This window comes from Rana temporaria, chromosome 5 (genome assembly GCF_905171775.1).
Source record: "Rana temporaria chromosome 5, aRanTem1.1, whole genome shotgun sequence".
In the NCBI taxonomy this organism is placed as follows: Eukaryota; Metazoa; Chordata; class Amphibia; order Anura; family Ranidae; genus Rana; species Rana temporaria.
In genome coordinates, this window is record NC_053493.1 from 282,622,503 (window position 1) to 282,644,288 (window position 21,786).

The 21,786-nt window shown below is 41.0% G+C and overlaps 1 protein-coding gene across 2 annotated transcripts in view; it reads left to right on the forward strand.

Annotated features, from left to right (window-relative positions):
- Positions 1 to 4,599: 4,599 nt before the first annotated feature.
- The window catches only part of DSEL (dermatan sulfate epimerase like), a 53,574-nt gene continuing 36,387 nt past the window's right edge, over positions 4,600 to 21,786 (forward strand). Inside the window, exon 1 of one of the 2 annotated variants that reach the window (XR_005749484.1) lies at positions 4,600 to 4,997. The gene's annotated coding sequence lies outside the window, so the exon portion shown is untranslated. The remainder of the gene's footprint in view (positions 4,998 to 21,786) is intronic. The other variant, XM_040353907.1, reaches the window with a different exon arrangement.

Consider the following 21,786-nt stretch of genomic DNA (forward strand, 5'->3'; position numbering starts at 1 on the left):
CGTGCTCAGATAAGGGTCTGGTATGAATTTTTGGGGGGACCCTCACGTCATTTTTTTTTTTTACATTTTGGTGCGGGTTCCCCTTAAAGTCCATACCAGACCTGAAGGATCTGGTATGGATTTTGAGGGGGCACCTACGCCATTTTTTTTAAATTTGGCACAGGGTTCCCCTTAACCACTTCATTATCCAGCCATTGTCATATGATGTCCGCAGATGGGATCTCCCATCCTGGGCGTCATATGATGTCCTCGGGTTACCACCGCAGAACGGCGATTGGGGATCGGCATGTCCCTCGGGACATAGCTGTTCCCCAATCGGGGTAATGAGCGGGCGGCGGAGCATGAGGAGCAGCGTGACCGGCTGTATCCAATCACAGCCAGTCACTATGCAGAGTTGCATTGTAGCGGCGTGTGCGGCACTCGGGCACGCCCCCGGGGGCTTGCAGCGCTGCCATCAGGGCTGAGGCTTTTCCTTTGGGTACAGCCCAGCCCCAATCAGGGTAAAGAGACAATTAAATTGGTTCTTTACCACGTGACCAGCTGTGTCCAATTACAGCCAGTCACTAAATGTAAACAAAACATGTGTGTAACAGCTGTTGCTGGGTTCTCCTCTTCACACACCGATCCAGTGTGAGGAGAAGATCAGCTAACAATGAGTACCCACCACCAGAGTACATGCCACCTCACCAGAGTACCCGCCACCAGAGTACCTGCCACCTCACCAGAGCACCTGCCACCTCACCAGAGTACACGCCACCAGAGTACCCGCCACCAGAGTGCCTGCCACCTCACCAGAGTACTCGCCACCAGAGTACATAAAGCCACTATGTCCAGAAAGGTGTACACCCCAGAAGAGGCATACCAAATACTGAGTCTGACCGATGAGAGCAACAGGGAGCTCTCACCATTCTGTTCTGATTCCGATTCTGGTTCGGAATATGAGCCCCCCGAATGCAGCACATCCGGATCCGAATCAGAGGAGGAAGCAGTCCATCCAAAAAGAAATGGCCTGAACACCAGGCAGCTACCAGCAGTGCCAATGGCGGTAGACCCCAGGAGGAGAGGCCCAATACAAGCGCTGCCCAGGAGGAAAGGCCCAGTGCAAGCGCACGCCAAAGAATTAGTGCCCAAACCTAGCTTCCAGATGCCTTGGCAAACCCATTGTGGCTGCCTTCTACCACAGGTCAGCCACGATCCCCCCTTTCATAGCACAGCCAGGTGTGAAGGTCAACACTGAAGGTTTTTCCCAAATTGATTTTTTTTTACTTATTTTTCCCTGATGAATTAGGTCAAGGCATCGTGAACCAAACCAAACCGACCAAGGTTGGCAGGAATTTATGTGTGTAATTTATGCTCCTAGAACACCTGACAATGCTACTTGGATGTTGGTCCTCTGTGGCCAGACTAGGTAAAAGTCTCACACATGTGGTATCGCCATAGTATGAGTAGAAGAATGTATTTTGGGGTGTCCGTTTTGCTATGTACATGCTGTGCGTTGGAAATATCTTATAAATGGACAACTTTGTATAAAAAAAATGCATTTTCATTTTTTTTCCAAATATTCCAAAAACTTCTGGAAAAAAATGAACTATTCAAAAAACTCATTATGTCTCATAGATTATACGTTGGGGTGTTACTGTAGCTTTCCAAAATGCGGTCGTTTTCTGAGCGTTTCCATTGACCTGGTGCTCCAGGGCCTTCAAAAGTGTCATAGGTTGTCATCAAATGAGATGTGCAATTTATGCTCGTAGAACGCTTGACAGTTCTACGTGGATGTTGGACCTCTGTATGTGGCCAGGCTGTGTAAAAGTCTCAGGCCTCGTACACACGACCGAGAATCTCGTCATAAAAGAAACTTTGTTTTCCTCGATGAGGTTCTTGTCAGGCTTGACGCGGTGACATACAACACCTAGGACGGCAATATAAAGGGGAAGTTCGATTCCACTGGCGGCATCCTTGGGGCTGCTTTTATAATCTCATGTTACTGCGTGTTAAGGAAAAGTTTAGTAAGAGATGATTTGCGCTTTTCAGTCTGTTACAGCGTAACGAATTTGCTATCTCCATTACAAACGCTACTTTTACAGAAGGCGCGCTACCATCTCATACTTTATTCTGAGCATGCGCGGGTTTCTAAGCATACACACGAACGTGTGTATGCCCGACAAGAAACACGACGAGGAAATTGAGACTCCAGACGAGAAAAAAAGAGAACATGCTCTCTTTTTTCTCGTCGGGAGTCTCAATTTTCTTGTCGGGATCCACGACAGTTTTCTCTACGAAAAACATACACACAACGGTTTTTTTCAGGAAAAATGCTCTGCCAACATTTTTCTTGATGAATTTTGCTGAGGAAAATGGTCGTGTGTACGAGGCCTCACACATGTGGTATCACTAGAGTATACTCAGGAGGAGTAGCAGAATGTATTTTTTGGTGTCATTGCAAGTATGCATGTGTGAGAGAAATAACTTATTATGACAATTTTGTGCAAAAAATAATAAATAATAATAATAATAATTTTCTCAAGAATTGTGGGAAAAAAATACAACTTCAAAAAACTCACCATGCCTCTTTACTAAATACATTGGAATGTCTGCTTTCCAAAAATGGGTAATTTGGGGGGTATTTGTACTTTCCTGGCTTGTTAGGGTCTCAAGAAATTAGATAGGCCTTCAGTACATCAGGTGTGACTAGGTGTGATAATTTTTCAATGATTTGCACCATAGTTGTAGACTCTATAACTTTCACAGAGACCAAATAATATATACTAATTTGGGTTATTTTTACTTAACCACTTCCATACAGGGCATTTTCACCCCCTTCCTGCCCAGACCATTTTTTTGTTTTCAGCGCTGTCGCACTTTGAATGAAAATTGCGCGGTCATGCGACGTGGCTCCCAAACAAAAATTGACGCCCTTTTTTTCCCACAAATAGAGGTTTCTTTTGGTGGTATTTGATCACCTCTGATCACAATATCTTTTACTTTTTGATTTAATAAATATCCAAATTTTTTAAAAAATAAATAACATTTTCCTCAGTTTAGGTCGATACTTATTCTTCTACATATTTTTGGTAAAAACAAAAATCACAATAAGCGTATTTGATCGGTTTGCGCAAAAGTTCTAGCATCTACAAAATAGGGAATAGAATTATGGCATTTTTATTATTTTACTAGTAATGGCGTCGATCTGCGATTTTTATTGTGACCGTGACATTGCGGCGGACATATCGGACACTTTTGACACATTTTTTGGAACCAGTCACATTTACACAGCGATTAGTGCTATAAAACTGCACTGATTACTGTGTAAATGTGACTGGCAGGGAAGGGGTTAACACTAGGGGGCGCTGAAGGGGTTAATATGTTCCCTAAAGTGTGTTCTAACTGTAGGGGGAGGGGACTCACAAGAGGAGGAGACCGATGTGTGTTCCTCTGTACTGAGAACACAAATCGGTCTCCTCACGACTGACAGAACATGGATCTGTGTGTTTACACACACAGATCCATGGTCCTGCCGTGATTGCGGGCAATCGTGGGTGCCCGGCGGACATCGCGGACGCCGGGCATGTGCACCGGGTCCCGAGCAATGCGGCGGGGGGCGCACGCGCGCCCCCTAGCCTCCCGGGAAGGCAAGGACGTTATATGACGTCCACCCACAGGGAGGGAGGGTTCCCGCCGACGTCATTTTACAATGACTCGGTAGGGAAAGTGTTAAGATATGTAGCAGTATACATTTTGACCCAAATTTATGAAGAAAAAAAATTGCAACATTTTACAATAGAAAAAGAAAAAAACATTTTTTTTTTTTTTCAAAAATTTCTATTTTTTGCTTATATTGCAAAAAAAAAAAAAAAAAAAAAAAAAATGCGGTGATTAACTGCTTGCCGACTGCAGATATACATCTACAGCATGGCATGGACAGGCAAAAGGACGTATATATACGTCCCCTTTAAGAAGCAGCATTGTGGACGCGCGCTCGCCCGCCGCAAGCTCCGTGACTTCAACTGCGAGTCCCGCGGTTAAAAAAAAAAAGAAATTGTCGAGCTTTTTTTGTTTATAGCGCAAACAATAAAAAACACAGAGGTGATCAAATACCCCCAAAAGAGATCTCTATTTGTGGGGGGAAAAAAAGGACATCAATTTTGTTTGTCAGTTAAAGCAACGCAGTATATGAGAAAAAAAAAGGGATGTCTCCATCCCTAATTCAGTAGAAACAAAAAATAACAGAAATGCAGTCAATGTAAAAAACACAACGTTTATTGCTAAATAATACATAACATGTAAGAAAACTCATTCGCGTGGCAGCCATCTGTAAGCCTGGGGGCCCCATAATCTCCTATTGCCCGGGGGCCCCCATGAGTTGTCAGTACACCCCTGAGTAAGCCTTATCCTAGGCCTACCTATAGGTACAAACATTACAGGGAAGTTTACTTCCTCTTTATAGACTCTTGTGTCTTTTTCACTTATTCCTATATATAATGTACATTGATGTGCTTCACATGCTAGGGATAAATCGTATTCCATTCATGTCCCATGCAGGTTGGAGGTGTGAATCGTCCCCTGAGTCACCCCTCAGATGAGGAGGAAATGAGAGAAATGTGAGCAGCAGCATCCTTCCTCCCTGACTGCCATCCCTGGACTGAACGTTCTCCTCAGAGCAGCACTAGGATCCCGGGGACATCTGTGCGCAGACTCCGCCCTCATCCCATCTCCCCAGTGCTGTGCGCTGTGTACTCACTGTACTGTGTACTGCACTCTGCACTCCACTCCCCATCATCTCTTCTCTTCCCTACACCCCGCTCTGTGCCGCCTCACTCCCCTCTGAATGCTGATCGCTCACTGCGTCTGACGTCTGTCTGTCACATCCAACCTGCACCACCGACACACACACAGGAGACACGGAGGAATGCTCAGCCTGATACTGCAGCACAAGCAACCTTCTCTCCGTCCATGAGAAGATGGGACTACCCTACACTTCTCCTCACCGACCGACACAGGTAAACTTTTACCGCTCCTCACCCCATATGTGTCCGGTATAGACGGCCCCGGACACACTCTGTCCCGCCTGGAAGAATGCTGAGCCATGGGAGCCGAGCGCTGAGCGCTAATCACTTCTACGTGTCCGCAGTTATTACCGGCAACTTGTACTAGAGGAGGAGGAGGGAGACCTACACTCCATCTAGTGGGTGCAACCACTCCTCATCCTTCCTCATCTCTATCCTTATCCATATCCCTATCCCTATTCCTACCAATATCCTCATCCCTATTACTATTACTATTCCTATCAATATCCTTATTCTCATCCCTACCCTTATCCATATCCCTATCCATATCCTTATCCCTATCAATATCCTCATCCCTATCCTTATCTATCCCTGTCCTTATCATCATCCCCATCCTCAAATACCCCTTTTATCATCCCTATCCTTATCATCATCCCTATCCCCATCCCTATCAATATCCTTATTCTCATCCCTACCCTTATCCCTATCCTCATCCTCATCCCTATCAATATCCTTATCCTCATCCCTATCATCTTCCTCATCCCTATCCTCATCCCCATCATAATCCCTATCCCCATCAACATCCCAACCATCATTCCTGTCCTTATCATCATCCCTATCCTCAAATACCCCTTTTATCATCCCTATCCTTATCATCATCCTCATTCCTATCCTCATCAATATCCTCATTTCCATCCCTATCCTCATCAGTATCCCTATCCTCATCCCTATCCTCATTAATATCCCCATCCTCATCCCTATCCTCATTAATATCCCTGTCCTCATCAATATCCCTATCATCATCCCCATCCATATCCCTATCCTCATCAATATCCCCATCCTCATCCCTTACCCTATCCTCATCCCTATCCCCATCCTCATTCCTTACCCTATCCTCATCACTAGCCTTATCCATTTCCCTATTCCCACCCTCATTATTATTTCATAGTCACTTGCTGGGTGTCCTACCACTCCACTGCTCTGCCTCCTACTTCATTCCTAACTCAGCCCTTATCTTTGGAACTATCAAATTATATAATAGAGGCGTGTGTATGGATGTTCATGTGTGTGTGTATATATATATATATATATATATATATATATATATATATATATATATATATATATATATATATATATATATATATATATATGTGTGTGTATATATGTAACATTTATTTTAATATCATTAGTATTATTATTATTAGTATTATTATTATGTGTATATATACATACACAGTAATAATAATATTTGTGTGTATGCATATATACACATAATAATAATAATAATAATAATAATACATAAATAATAATAATAGCATATATACACACACTAAATATATTATTATTATTATTATTATTATGTACTATTTATTGTTTGTATATTAATATTATATATATATCACTATCTGAATTAACTTGTAGGCAACCCTTTAATGGTATTTTCTATGTACTTTCTTAGCTGTAAATTACAGAAAAAAAATGGTTCAGGATGCTTGAGGGAGAACTCCAAATGACCTGAATATGACACTTGTATCTTTCTAGTCTGCCACACACCACTTCAATGGCAGCTCTATCACATTTTTATAGTCAGCTCCATCCCAGAAAGGTACTGGACAGAGGAAACATTCAGTGGTCCATACAGTGTATGTGTGTGTGTATATGTGTGTATGTGTGTATATATATATATATATATATATATATATATATATATATATATATATATATATATATATATATATATATATATATATATATATATATATATATAATTCCAGTTCAAGACACTCATAAGTCTTATATTGAAGTGCCATAAATAAAATAATCAGTCAACATTTCAACAAGACACTGCTTGCCTATCTCATTTCTTTCTCTATCTCAGTTGTCTTGTTGAAGCGCCATCCAATAAATCTGTTTATGTTGTTTCAATATAGGACTTGTGAGTGCCTCTTCCACTGGACTGTTTGCATTTATTTTCCTTGAGTGCAGCTATTGCTGTTATATCAGTGCTGTGCTTGTACTAGACATGTTATTTATTTTATTATGCAATAATTTTGGACTTGGGTTAAGACGTATGCCACGTACACACGATCATTTTTCGGGTTGTAAAAAACTAGGTTTTTTAACCACTTAAGCCCCGGACCAATATGCTGGCTAAAGACCCAAGGGGTTTTTACAGTTCGGGACTGCGTCGCTTTAACAGACAATTGCGCGGTCGTGCGACGTGGCTCCCAAACAAAATTGGCGTCCCTTTTTCCCCACAAATAGAGCTTTCTTTTGGTGGTATTTGATCACCTCTGCGGTTTTTATTTTTTGCGCTATAAACAAAAATAGAGCGACAATTTTGAAAAAAATTCAATATTTTTTACTTTTTGCTGTAATAAATATCCCCCAAAAACATATATAATTTTTTTTTCCTCAGTTTAGGCCGATACGTATTCTTCTACCTATTTTTGGTAAAAAAAATCGCAATAATCGTTTATCGGTTGGTTTGCGCAAAATTTATAGCGTTTACAAAATAGGGGATAGTTTTTTTGCATTTTTATTTTTTAAATTTTTTTTACTAGTAATGGCGGCGATCAGCGATTTTTTTTCGTGACTGCGACATTATGGCGGACACTTCGGACAATTTTGACACATTTTTGGGACCATTGTCATTTTCACAGCAAAAAATGCATTTAAATTGCATTGTTTATTGTGAAAATGACAGTTGCAGTTTGGGAGTTAAACACAGGGGGCGCTGTAACATTTAGGGATCACTGTGTATGTGTTTACTAGTGTAGGGGGGTGTGGCTGTAGGACTGACATCATCGATCGAGTCTCCCCTATAAAAGGGATCACTCGATCGATGCGCCGCCACAGTGAAGCTCGGGGAAGCCGTGTTTACACACGGCTCTCCCCGTTCTTCAGCTCCGGGGAGCGATCGCGACGGAGCGGCTAAAAACAAATAGCCGCGCCGTCGTCCCGGATCGCTCCCCGAGCGGACCCGACCTCCGCATGTACCGGGGGGGTCCCGATCGGACCCCCCACCCACGTCTAGGCAGGCACGTACAGGTACGTTGATGTGCCTGTCCGTGCCATTCTGCCGACGTAAATGTACATGAGGAGGTCGGGAAGTGGTTAAAAATGTCCTTTAAAACGATCGTGTGTGGGCAAAACTTTATTTTTTTCGGGTTGTAAAAAATGGTCGTGTGTACGTGGCATTACAGAATTGTTACCAAAATAAATCATTGTTTTTCCACTATTTCTCAGTATTAAAGTACAGCAAGTGCCTACCTTACCTTTTACTACTTACACCTACTTGTGTGTAGCACCCAGGCATTTACTTGGATTGAGTGCTGATATCACATTACAACTAGGGATGAGCCGAACAAACCCCCCGTTCGGTTCGCGCCAGAACCTTCGAACGGACCGAACGTTCACGCAAACTTTTAGAACCCCATTGATGTCTATGGGACTCAAACGTTCGAATTCAAAAGTTCTCATTTTTAAGCCTAATATACAAGTTATTGTCGTAAAACGTCTTTGAAACCTGGGTCTTGCCCCAGGGAATATGTATCAATGGAAAAAAAGTTTTAAAAACTGACGTTTTTTTCAGGACTGACCGTTTTTTAAAACCTTTTTTTCCATTGATACATATTCCCTCGGGCAAGACCCGGGTTCTCAAAGATGTTTTCACAGGCATACTATAGACACCCAGCAGGTACAATATTTAAAGGAATTTTTCAGTTTTTTTTTTATTTACACATCATTAAAATCACTGCTCCTGAATCAGGAGCAGTGATTTTAATGATGCTTAAATAAGAAAAATGAAAAATTCCTTTAAATATTGTACCTGCTGGGTGTCTATAGTATGCCTGTGAAGTGGCACATGTTTAGAACTGTCCCTGCACAAAATGAGATTACTATAAGAAAAAAGTAATTTAAAACTGCTTGCGGCTTTAATGTAATGTCTGGTCCCTGCAATATGGATGAAAATCATTGCTAAAAATAGCACAGACACAGACAGTACACACACCACGTAGCTTTAGGTGCAAACTACAGAGCACACGGCCAGGACACAGGCAATAAACCACGTAAGAATACTGCAGCTAGCACAATCACCTGCCTGCCAGTAAATTAGGAAAAACTGATCTAGCTAAACTATACAGTGTATAAATATATGTACAACACCTAGGATGCATATATATCCTCTACACACTGTAACATTAACTGACTAGCCTACCTGCCTGCTCTATCTACCTGCAAAAAAATGACACTCTCTCTGTCTCCCTCTGTTCTCTCTAACCACCGCCGCAACACACTACACAAGGCCGACCTGCAGGCAGCCTTTTATAGTGTGGGGCGTGTACTAAACCCCCTGCGCCATAATTGGCCAAAGCCACCCTGGCTTTGGCCAATTATGGCTCTCCGTTTTTTGCAAGCTGTGATTGGCCAAGCATGCGGGTCATAGTGCATGCTTGGCCAATCATCAGCCAGCAATGCCGCAGTGAATTATGGTCTGTGAAATGTAACACAGCCGCTCACTGTATCACTCGGTGCTGCGTCACTGAGCGGCGAAGAGGATCTCGGGACCGAGCGCGGGACTTTCGAGGGGTCAGGTAAGTAATTTTTTTTTCTTTACAACTCCTTTAAGACTTGTTTTTCGAGTGCATTCCACAGATTATTAAATTGTGATCTGGAGGCCAGGCCAACACCTCAAATTCATTGTTGTGTTCCTTATAACTTTCTTAAAGTGATTGTAATTTTTTGTATTTATTTTTTTTAAAACATGTGATACAATACTTACCTGCTCTGTGCAATTGCTTTGCAGAAACCGGCCACAAAGCTCCTCTTTTAGGGTCCCTTGCCGGTGCTCTAGGTTTCTCCTCTTCTGTATGTGCAAATAAAGGAAGCTGCTTCCTATAGTGGCACATGTGTGGGCTCTATCCTGAGACAGGCTGTCCTGAGACAGGCTGTGTGCGTTCATTGAGACGCATGGCTCGCCCTGCCCTCTGCTCCCACCCCACAGGATTTGAATTAACATCAGCAGGAGCCATTGGCAGCGCTGCTGCACTTGGGAAGAGCGCTGGATCGAGATCAGGCTCAGGAGCTTCACTTTTTGTTTACCCTAAAGTGATTTTTTAATGCAATTTAAAAAAAATAGGTTTATACTTTCCTGCTCTGTGCAATGGTTTTTCTATAGCAGCCTTGATCTGCTCTTCTGGGATCCCCAACTGGAACTCCTGGTTCCTCCTTTTCTCAGTGTGCCATCATAGAAAGCCGCCTCCTATTGTGGCACACCTGCAGGCTTGATCTAAAGCTGCGCTGCCTGTGTCTATAGACACAGACAACGAGGTTCAGCCCACCCCCTACTCTCTCTGCACATGCCGTGATTGACAGCAGCAGGAGCAATTGGCTTCTTTCAAAATTCAGGGACAACATATTTACTTCCAACTTACTATATCCCACCAATATTTTCATGATTTCAAGCTTTTATGATTTTAGCTGCCATTTTAACAAAATAATCAATTTTATTCACCTAACCTGTCATTGGTTATAAAGTTATGGCTGATGGACGTATGGGTGAAATGGTGGGCACTGTACTCGATAAGAGCAAAGACTGCCTGGGTGCACTCAAAGGCAAGTAATTACAAATGGTTTAGTAGAAGAGGGACTCAAGGGTCTTGTATTGAAGCAACAGAAACCGATTCGTTGGTCAATATCTCAAGCCACTGAGAAAGACAAGCAGTGCCTTTTGGAAACATTAACCAATAAAATTGGTTTCTGTTGCTTCAATACAAGACCTGTGGGAGCCTCTTCCTCCACTGTACTATACTGTGTGCATATATGTACAAAAATATATACTGTATTTATCGGCGTATAACGCTCCCCCCCCCCTGAAAATAGGGGGAAAATCATGGGTGCGTGTTTAACGCTGATAGTGTACCTCGGAAGGGAAGGAGGACGATGAGCACCGCCAGAATTCACTGAGCCGTCATCTCCTGTTTACTCGGTTCTCACGTCACACACACAGTCCCGCCTCCGTTATCGGCATTGGACCAGTGTTCTGTCAATCACAGGAGCTGTTCCAATGCCTATGGCAGAGGCGGGACTGTGTATGTGAGTGCCGACTGAGAGCCGAGTAAACAGGAGATGAGGGCTCTGTGATTTCCTGCACTGCATGAGTGATGATGAGGCTACAGCTGGGCATTAATCAGGCTGCATTGATGGGAGATGGGGCTGCAGATGGGCACAGATGAGGCTGCAGATGGGCACAGATGAGTCTGCATTGAGGTTGCAGATGGGCACAGATCAGGCTGCATTGAGGCTGCAGATGGTCACTGACCATTATTTTGCTTCAAAGTGGTTTATTTAAAAAAAAAAAAAAAGTTCCCTGAAACTACCCTCTCAATTGTGCCAATAAATACTGTATATATATATATATATATATATATATATATATATATATATATATATATATATATATATTTATAGTAAGATTGGGGGAATTAAACTCAAGTAGCAGGTGCATTCACAACGAGCAGCGCCAGTCCAAACTGTATTTTTAGGGCGTGACAGCCCACTTTTATTGAGTAAAAGAAAAGTTCACTTATACACCAGCTGCCCACGGAGCGGTTTCTTCCACAAAACAAGAATGAACAAAAATACCAAGCCACCTGGCTTACATGTTGGCAGCACTGCTGCTACTCTTACCAGTCCTTTGTGTCATTCAGCTCTTTCGCACACTTGGCTCTCTAGCCTTTAGTTGCAGCGCCCTGCTGCATGGCCCACCTCTGGCCTAGGAATTGGGGTTCTCCTAACACCCCTGATAGGAGCCGACCTGACTCCTGGGACCAAGATCCTCTGCCTTGGGGCTGGGTCCTCTGACCCCTTGATGAGACCTCTGTCCCGTGGCCTCTGGCTGGGAATCACCAAACTGGAAGCTGTCTCCAAAACGAGAGCCCTGAGCAATTCTCAGACCTGACTATATAATGACCCTGCACACCTGTGTAGTGAGTCAGGTTGCTGGCATCTAGCAAAACCTGGACCCAGGATTGAATATTCTGATTCAGAACTACAGAATCTGGAGAGATGCTTGTTCTGAACCTTGCATTAACCCTTAATGAGTTTCCTCAGTCACCTTTTCCTATAAACTTATAGTGACAGAGCCTCCCTCTGTCACAAAATATATAAATATTTTTTATTTTTTTTCTCCATGGCAACAGTAGCTTGCTGTCCTGTCTAGTACCCTTCTAGAATGAAGGATACAAAATTGGCTTGACATCTTTTTTAAGTGCTTGATAGAGCTGCCATTGAAGTGGTGCGTGGTAGACTGGAAAGATACAAGTGTCATATTATTTGTAATTCTCCCTAAAGCATCCTGAACAATTTCTTCTGTAATTTTACAGCAAGTCAAAGTACAGCTAAAATGCCGGTAAATGGCGGTGTGAAGTTAAGACATTGCTAACATTTAGAACTTAGAATTATCTATGCATGTGAAAACCGTCAAAGGCTAAAGTCACTCAGTCAGGTAATATATGGTAAGCAGCACAACTTGCTAGCAGTAACTAGTGTGCCCTTTCTACAAGTGCAAAGTCTAACCTATAAAAGTCTAGTTTTACTGCTCATACATTTACTAGCTTCCAGAAATCGCTATCTTCTTCTTCTTTTTTTTTCACAAGTACATATCATTATTTACTTTTGCGTTTCATGTACAGTAAGGCTGGGTTCACACCGTAGCCACATGCGGCTCAGAGCAGGGGTTCGGTGCGTGCTGATTCACCGGTTTCAGAACCTGAAATACACCAAAAAAACAAAAAAGGACCTGCTACAGAGATATGTGAACCGGCTCCATAGAGAGCCAGTTACATTCTCCTGCTATGCGAATTGAATGCGGAGAAACACACATTCAATTCGCTTAGGTGTGAACCCGGCCTCAAACCTTAAATTGCGAGCTTGTAATCCAAAGCACTCTTATATCAAAGCGGATTTCCCCATAAGAATCAATGGAAACTCAAATGATTTGTTCAACAACCATTTATTCATAAGCTCTTCAGTTTATAGTCTATATAAAAAGATTATAGCAATGTGATAGGTTGTGTAACCATAAAATGTCCATCTACAAATGTAAGCCTCCACAAGGGAATTAGAAAGAAAATCCAGTAGGAGCTACAGAGTAAAAAAGAGAAAAGAAGCACCACTTAGTGCAGGGATCAGCAAATCCCGGGGCGCCAGGTCGCCATGGCGACTAGAAATAGTGCCCTGGCGACTTGGCTTGGAAGGTGGGCAAAAAAAAAAATGTTTTTATTTTTTTTTGTGAGCTGGTGCCATCTGGTGGTGATCCGTTGGTATTACAAGTTATTACCACCAGTTGTGAGCTGGCGCCATCTGGTGGTGGCCGTTGGTATTACAAGTTAAGCATTACAAGTTAAACAGCAATTCTAATGTGATTTTTCACTATTTTCACTTAATGTGAAAAATATACTACAGCGCTAATTAAATAATCAATTCCACGTGCACCTAAATAAAAAAACAAATAATATAGCTGCTATCTTGAGTGATACCAAATCCAAACAGTGAAACATATAAAATATAGATGCGCTAATATTAACTTAAAAGGTGATAAAACGTACAAAGAAAAACTAATCAGGGAGAATACTCCATAAACTGTGAATTACTAATATGTCCTTAATTAGTGCACAGTGATTAGCAGGATTCCATGCAGGGAAAAAATCACTCTCTTCAATCTGAATGCTAATCCAGCCCTCCACCGCTGTGATCAGATGATACAGGCACTCACAGACAGGGATTGCATGAAAGAAAAGAGAAAAAATCTCATTGCGCAATATTCGATGACAGATCAAAAAATGTAATCAGAGCATTGACATATGCACTCACGAATCCCGGCTTTCAGTAAAGCATGAAAACGCCACTCAGTATGTTGTTTCCTCAGCTCGATCCGATGCACTCGGATTCGATCGCAGGCTCCTCCCTACGCGTTACGTCACAGGCACGCGACTTACTCATGGGTTCATACGTTATGAGAATGGCTTGGGGTTTAGATAGCCTTCTCATTGACAGCGTTTACATTAGTGTGAGCAACCAAAGGGAAAGACAAACATCATTGCGGCAAAACTTTACTCACATAGCTGAATTCTAGTGAGATCAAATGTCGATGCATAGACACACATAATTTTAATAGACAAATTTAAAAAAATGTAATTGATATAAAACTTTAAAAACATTCTATGTAGTTTGCTATGTGAATGGTGCATTTGCATTTGCATTTGCATATGCAATCTACTGCCCTCTTGTGGCCAGATATACAACAAGCATAGAATAAGTAGATGAACATTTAAAAATACAATTAAATAGATGCATCAACACTATTCAATATTATCAATAAAACATATAAAACCATCAAAAATATGTAATAAAAATTGTACTAAAGAGTTAAAAGATTATTACTATAATAACAGTAATAAAAACCATCATAATGAATAAAAATCAATATATATTAATAAAATTAATTATTAATACAAAACCAAGAGTATGTTTACGAATTGGAAATGAAGCAATTTAAATCAAATTCGATATTAAGGCCATTGGGAGATAGAGTCTGCATCTCATGTATCCAGCGAGACTCAGTTTTACTTAATTCCCTTACTTTATGACTGCCCCTCCAGTGTGGAGTGTATTTGGCAATGGCCCAAAATTTCATTTCCTTGGGATTGTTGTGGTGGCATAGATCAAAGTGCCGAGACACATTGTGTTTGGGGAAGGCTTTTTGGATATTTTGGACGAAGCGCCCAATGTGGAAGCGCATCAGAGAACATGTCCAAAATATCCAAAAAGCCTTCCCCAAACACAATGTGTCTCGGCACTTTGATCTATGCCACCACAACAATCCCAAGGAAATGAAATTTTGGGCCATTGCCAAATACACTCCACACTGGAGGGGCAGTCATAAAGTAAGGGAATTAAGTAAAACTGAGTCTCGCTGGATACATGAGATGCAGACTCTATCTCCCAATGGCCTTAATATCGAATTTGATTTAAATTGCTTCATTTCCAATTCGTAAACATACTCTTGGTTTTGTATTAATAATTAATTTTATTAATATATATTGATTTTTATTCATTATGATGGTTTTTATTACTGTTATTATAGTAATAATCTTTTAACTCTTTAGTACAATTTTTATTACATATTTTTGATGGTTTTATATGTTTTATTGATAATATTGAATAGTGTTGATGCATCTATTTAATTGTATTTTTAAATGTTCATCTACTTATTCTATGCTTGTTGTATATCTGGCCACAAGAGGGCAGTAGATTGCATATGCAAATGCAAATGCAAATGCACCATTCACATAGCAAACTACATAGAATGTTTTTAAAGTTTTATATCAATTACATTTTTTTAAATTTGTCTATTAAAATTATGTGTGTCTATGCATCGACATTTGATCTCACTAGAATTCAGCTATGTGAGTAAAGTTTTGCCGCAATGATGTTTGTCTTTCCCTTTGGTTGCTCACACTAATGTAAACGCTGTCAATGAGAAGGCTATCTAAACCCCAAGCCATTCTCATAACGTATGAACCCATGAGTAAGTCGCGTGCCTGTGACGTAACGCGTAGGGAGGAGCCTGCGATCGAATCCGAGTGCATCGGATCGAGCTGAGGAAACAACATACTGAGTGGCGTTTTCATGCTTTACTGAAAGCCGGGATTCGTGAGTGCATATGTCAATGCTCTGATTACATTTTTTGATCTGTCATCGAATATTGCGCAATGAGATTTTTTCTCTTTTCTTTCATGCAATCCCTGTCTGTGAGTGCCTGTATCATCTGATCACAGCGGTGGAGGGCTGGATTAGCATTCAGATTGAAGAGAGTGATTTTTTCCCTGCATGGAATCCTGCTAATCACTGTGCACTAATTAAGGACATATTAGTAATTCACAGTTTATGGAGTATTCTCCCTGATTAGTTTTTCTTTGTACGTTTTATCACCTTTTAAGTTAATATTAGCGCATCTATATTTTATATGTTTCACTGTTTGGATTTGGTATCACTCAAGATAGCAGCTATATTATTTGTTTTTTTATTTAGGTGCACGTGGAATTGATTATTTAATTAGCGCTGTAGTATATTTTTCACATTACTTGTTTATTTCACCTACAATCACTATTAGCAGCAATTATGGATATTTTTAATTTCATGGAAAATCGTACTATTGATCTGAAAGAAGTTTTTACCACCAAAACTATCTCTCAAACGGGTGACCTGGATACTAATTTTAGGAAATTCGGGCACCTGATGGAGAAGAAAGTTAGTGCTTGGTGGGATCTCACAACACATGAGCAATATATTAAAGAAGGAATAGTCCCAAGAAGACTGAGATGGGATATTCCTATTAATGATGGGTTAATGGATAATGATTCCATTGAGGAATGGTATAAATTCTTCAATGAAAAAGGGCTGGAAGCTTTGCAATTCCTCATTAAAAGGAAACAACGGAAAATTGCTAATATGAACAAATTAATAGCAGAGTGCAAAACTTCTTTGGAGAGTCATAAAGACACTCCATCCTTTGCAACACTTACGAGCCAACTTAATAAGGTCTTGGAACAAAAAGACCTTGAAATAAAGCAACGAAAAAGGAGGAAATACCTTAGAGATACTAATGACTATCGTCTACATCAAACATTTAAATGGCAATTTAATTTAAAACAAGGTGGGGATGGTTCAGTATCCTCTTCACCTGATAGGGAAGTACGGATTATCTCACCTGAGAGGGATTTGAGATATAGAACACCTGAACCTGGGAGATCGTATGAGGATGACCATAGTAGACATCCAAGGGATCACCACATTAACCCACCAAGACCACCAAGAGATGAACATAATGAACCAAGAACACCAAAACAATGGTGGAAAAATAAAAACAATGGTAAACCCCGATCAAAATCTCCAAGAAAGCCTAATTGGAAGAATAAGGGGAACCAAAAACCATCTAACCCCCCTAAAAATCAACAGGAATCTCAGGGTGGGAACACACAAAGATACCACCATGATCCTTACTATCACAATCAGGATAGAAGAGATCCAAGAGATTATCATGCACCCCCACAATACCATCATACAGGGGGACAGCCGCATGCCTACTATCAAAGGGGACCACCAAATTATGAACATCACCAATATGATGTGAGAAGAAGTCCAGTACCGACTCACAACCAATATGAGCCTCTATCTAGTTATAGAGAGGATGTGGATCCTCGTTCCTCATCTTTTTTAGAGTATCGCCGGGAGGAGAGGTCCTCACCCACGCGTCAAAGGGAGTGCCGAAGCCCAAATCGAAGAGGGGATGCAGAGGGGGACACAAAAAGAAGAAAACTAGAATAGGAGAAGGCATTATCAATCTAAGTGGGATAGACCTAAGCCCAACAGAATTGATAACACTTGATAAGGGTCTCAAGTTTGCCCCTAAGCGGAATTTGAGCAAATTTGATACTTATGTAGACATCAAAAAGTTTACACGCAAACTAAACATCAAGAAATACATGCTAACACAGCCAATAACGTATCAGGCTGTACCTAATATGCCAGGAAGGGTTAAACATAGTCAGTTGAGAAACAAATCACTGTTCAACCCGCAAGTTGTAAATAATCAACATATTGAGGTCTTTTCAAAGATGGTACTGAAAGATTTGGACCAACTTAAAGTGAAGAAGTTACCGAACCCCATGGCCATACATAAGGGTATTAAGATGTTGGAAGAAAACAAAGAGGTTATAATAAGACCAGCCGATAAGGGTGGAGCCATTGTGGTCCTCGCCAAAGACTATTACTATGAAGAATTGGCCAAGCAACTCGAGGACACCAATACCTATATCAAATTACGCTACAATCCGACAGGAGAATACAAGGAGGAGCTAGTTGACTTGATCTATAGAGGAAAAGAAAAAGGAGTGCTGAACAAAAGAGAAGCTAAATACCTAATACCTGAGGTGTGCCGAGTACCCATTATATATACTGTTCCCAAAGTCCACAAGGATCCTGAGAAACCCCCTGGACGTCCCATTATCAATGGGATTCAATCCATCAACTCACGCCTAGGGGAGTATGTGGATAGATTTATTCAGCCGTTAGTGCCCCAAACTAGGGCTTACCTCAGGGACACAAAGCATTTAATACAGATCCTTGAGAGCACAGTACTGGAACCTAATTGTGGTTACTTGTTGGCCACAGCTGATGTGGCCTCATTGTATACTGTGATAAACCATGAAGAAGCCATTGGGGCCACAAAATGGGCATTGAACAGTTTTGGTCATCTCATATCGAAACAAAAAAGGTTTATTTTGAGATGTCTTGCATATGGGCTACAGCACAACTACTTCTGGCATAAATCAGAGTATTACCGGCAACTGAATGGTATAGGAATGGGTGCTAAATATGCACCGAGTGTAGCCAACGTGTACATGTCTGAGTGGGAGGAGTCGTCCATATATGAAGGTATGCCGGAGCAGCTCATACTCTACAGAAGATTTATAGACGACTGTATCATCATTTGGAAGGGGGATGAGAATACCCTAACTCAGTTTTTTGAGAAATTAAATGATAACCAGAAGAACATAAAACTCACCTACACTTTGAGCAACACTACTATTCAGTTCCTTGATTTAGAGATTACTATAGACAATCAACAACTAAAAACTAGAACACACTTTAAGCCGGTCCAGAGGAACAGCTATATCCCTGTGGATAGCTGCCACCATGACCCGTGGCTAATCAATATACCAAAGGGTCAAATGCTAAGGATTCGCAGGAATTGCTCAGACCCTGAGGTATTTTTGGATCAAGCTAAAACGATCGGGAAAAAATTTATTGATAAAGGGTATAACAAGGACTTTATAATGGAACAAATACAAAAGGTGTATGAAACTCCACGTACCTCTCTAACACAAGACAAAATCAAGACAAAAAGGCTGGAAACTGAATTACCCATAATTCTAAATTATAACACCCAACACAAGCAACTTGAAGCTATTATAAAGAAACACTGGCCAATTTTGAAAGCAGATAGACAGCTACAGGGAATTTTACCGAGTTACCCACGGGTGGTGTACAGAAGAGCACCAACTTTAAGGGATTTGGTGGCAAAAAATATTCCTGACCCACCAGTGAGAAACAATTTACTCACTTTTTACCAAGGAAAAGGTTTTTTTCCATGTAAACGATGTTTTGCGTGTAGGCAAACCAATTTCAATGGACAAAAATGTTCTAAATTCAAATCTACAGTGACTCAGAAGGAATACAACATAAAGGATCTGATCACGTGTAGGACTGAAGGGGTAGTATATGTATTGGAGTGCTCTTGCTCACTCCAATATGTTGGACGCACGAAGCGCCCAATGTGGAAGCGCATCAGAGAACATGTCCAAAATATCCAAAAAGCCTTCCCCAAACACAATGTGTCTCGGCACTTTGATCTATGCCACCACAACAATCCCAAGGAAATGAAATTTTGGGCCATTGCCAAATACACTCCACACTGGAGGGGCAGTCATAAAGTAAGGGAATTAAGTAAAACTGAGTCTCGCTGGATACATGAGATGCAGACTCTATCTCCCAATGGCCTTAATATCGAATTTGATTTAAATTGCTTCATTTCCAATTCGTAAACATACTCTTGGTTTTGTATTAATAATTAATTTTATTAATATATATTGATTTTTATTCATTATGATGGTTTTTATTACTGTTATTATAGTAATAATCTTTTAACTCTTTAGTACAATTTTTATTACATATTTTTGATGGTTTTATATGTTTTATTGATAATATTGAATAGTGTTGATGCATCTATTTAATTGTATTTTTAAATGTTCATCTACTTATTCTATGCTTGTTGTATATCTGGCCACAAGAGGGCAGTAGATTGCATATGCAAATGCAAATGCAAATGCACCATTCACATAGCAAACTACATAGAATGTTTTTAAAGTTTTATATCAATTACATTTTTTTAAATTTGTCTATTAAAATTATGTGTGTCTATGCATCGACATTTGATCTCACTAGAATTCAGCTATGTGAGTAAAGTTTTGCCGCAATGATGTTTGTCTTTCCCTTTGGTTGCTCACACTAATGTAAACGCTGTCAATGAGAAGGCTATCTAAACCCCAAGCCATTCTCATAACGTATGAACCCATGAGTAAGTCGCGTGCCTGTGACGTAACGCGTAGGGAGGAGCCTGCGATCGAATCCGAGTGCATCGGATCGAGCTGAGGAAACAACATACTGAGTGGCGTTTTCATGCTTTACTGAAAGCCGGGATTCGTGAGTGCATATGTCAATGCTCTGATTACATTTTTTGATCTGTCATCGAATATTGCGCAATGAGATTTTTTCTCTTTTCTTTCATGCAATCCCTGTCTGTGAGTGCCTGTATCATCTGATCACAGCGGTGGAGGGCTGGATTAGCATTCAGATTGAAGAGAGTGATTTTTTCCCTGCATGGAATCCTGCTAATCACTGTGCACTAATTAAGGACATATTAGTAATTCACAGTTTATGGAGTATTCTCCCTGATTAGTTTTTCTTTGTACGTTTTATCACCTTTTAAGTTAATATTAGCGCATCTATATTTTATATGTTTCACTATTTTCACTGCCATCTTCTTCCCTCTAATTAGAACCCCCAAACATTATATATATTTTTTATCCTAACACCCTAGAGAATAAAATGGTGATCGTTGCAATACTTTCTGTCACGCCGTATTTGCGCAGCGGTCTTACAAGCGCACTTTTTTAAGGGAATGTTACCCCGAGTAAATTCATACCCAACATGTCACGCTTCAAAATTGCGTCCGCTCGTGGAATGCCGACAAACTTTTACCCTTTAAAATCTCCATAGGCGACGTTTAAAAAAATCTACAGGTTGCATGTTTTGAGTTACAGAGGAGGTCTAGGGCTAGAATTATTGCTCGCACTCTACCAATCGCGGCGATACCTCATATGTGTGGTTTGAACACTGTTTACATATGCGGGCGCTGCTCACGTATGTGTTCGCTTCTGCACGCAAGCTCGTCAGGACAGGGTGCGTTTTCTGGCTCCTAACTTTTTTAGCTGGCTCCTAGATTCCAAGCAAATTTGTCAACCCCTGACTTAGTGTAGCAATATGTTGCTAAATGTTGTACCTTCATTAATTGTAACCATATTGCTACACTCTTTTCTCTTTTATACTCAGTTGTGACATGACACTACTTGTATATCAAGACATCGCTTGTATATCAAGTCAAAATGTATTAAAACATTTTGCTTGTCTTGCAAAACACTCTCAGACCAAGTTACTCTCAAACCAAGGTTTTACTGTAAAGCCCTGTACACACGGCCGGGAATTCCATCAGGAAAAAAAGTCGGTTTTCCTGACGGGATTCTTGGCAAGCTTGCCTTGCAAAGCCGTCCATACAGACGGCCACTCAAAAGAACCGCCGTTCTTTTGAATGGCAAGAACACGGTGATGTCATCGACTACGATGAGCCGGCGCTCGTCACATTCGATGCCGTTGCCGCCATCTTGCTACCCCCCACACTAACCTTGTATGCTACAGCGCATGCGTCAAAGTCTTATCGAGCATGCGCGGGCTTACCTTGGACAGGTAAGCATACAGATGACTGGTTTTCTCGGCAGGAAACACTCTGCCGGGAATCCCGACGGGAAAATAGAGAGCAGATTCTCTATTTTTTCCCGGGCAGTTTTTCTGTCGGAAAAACTGCTAGGGAGCATAC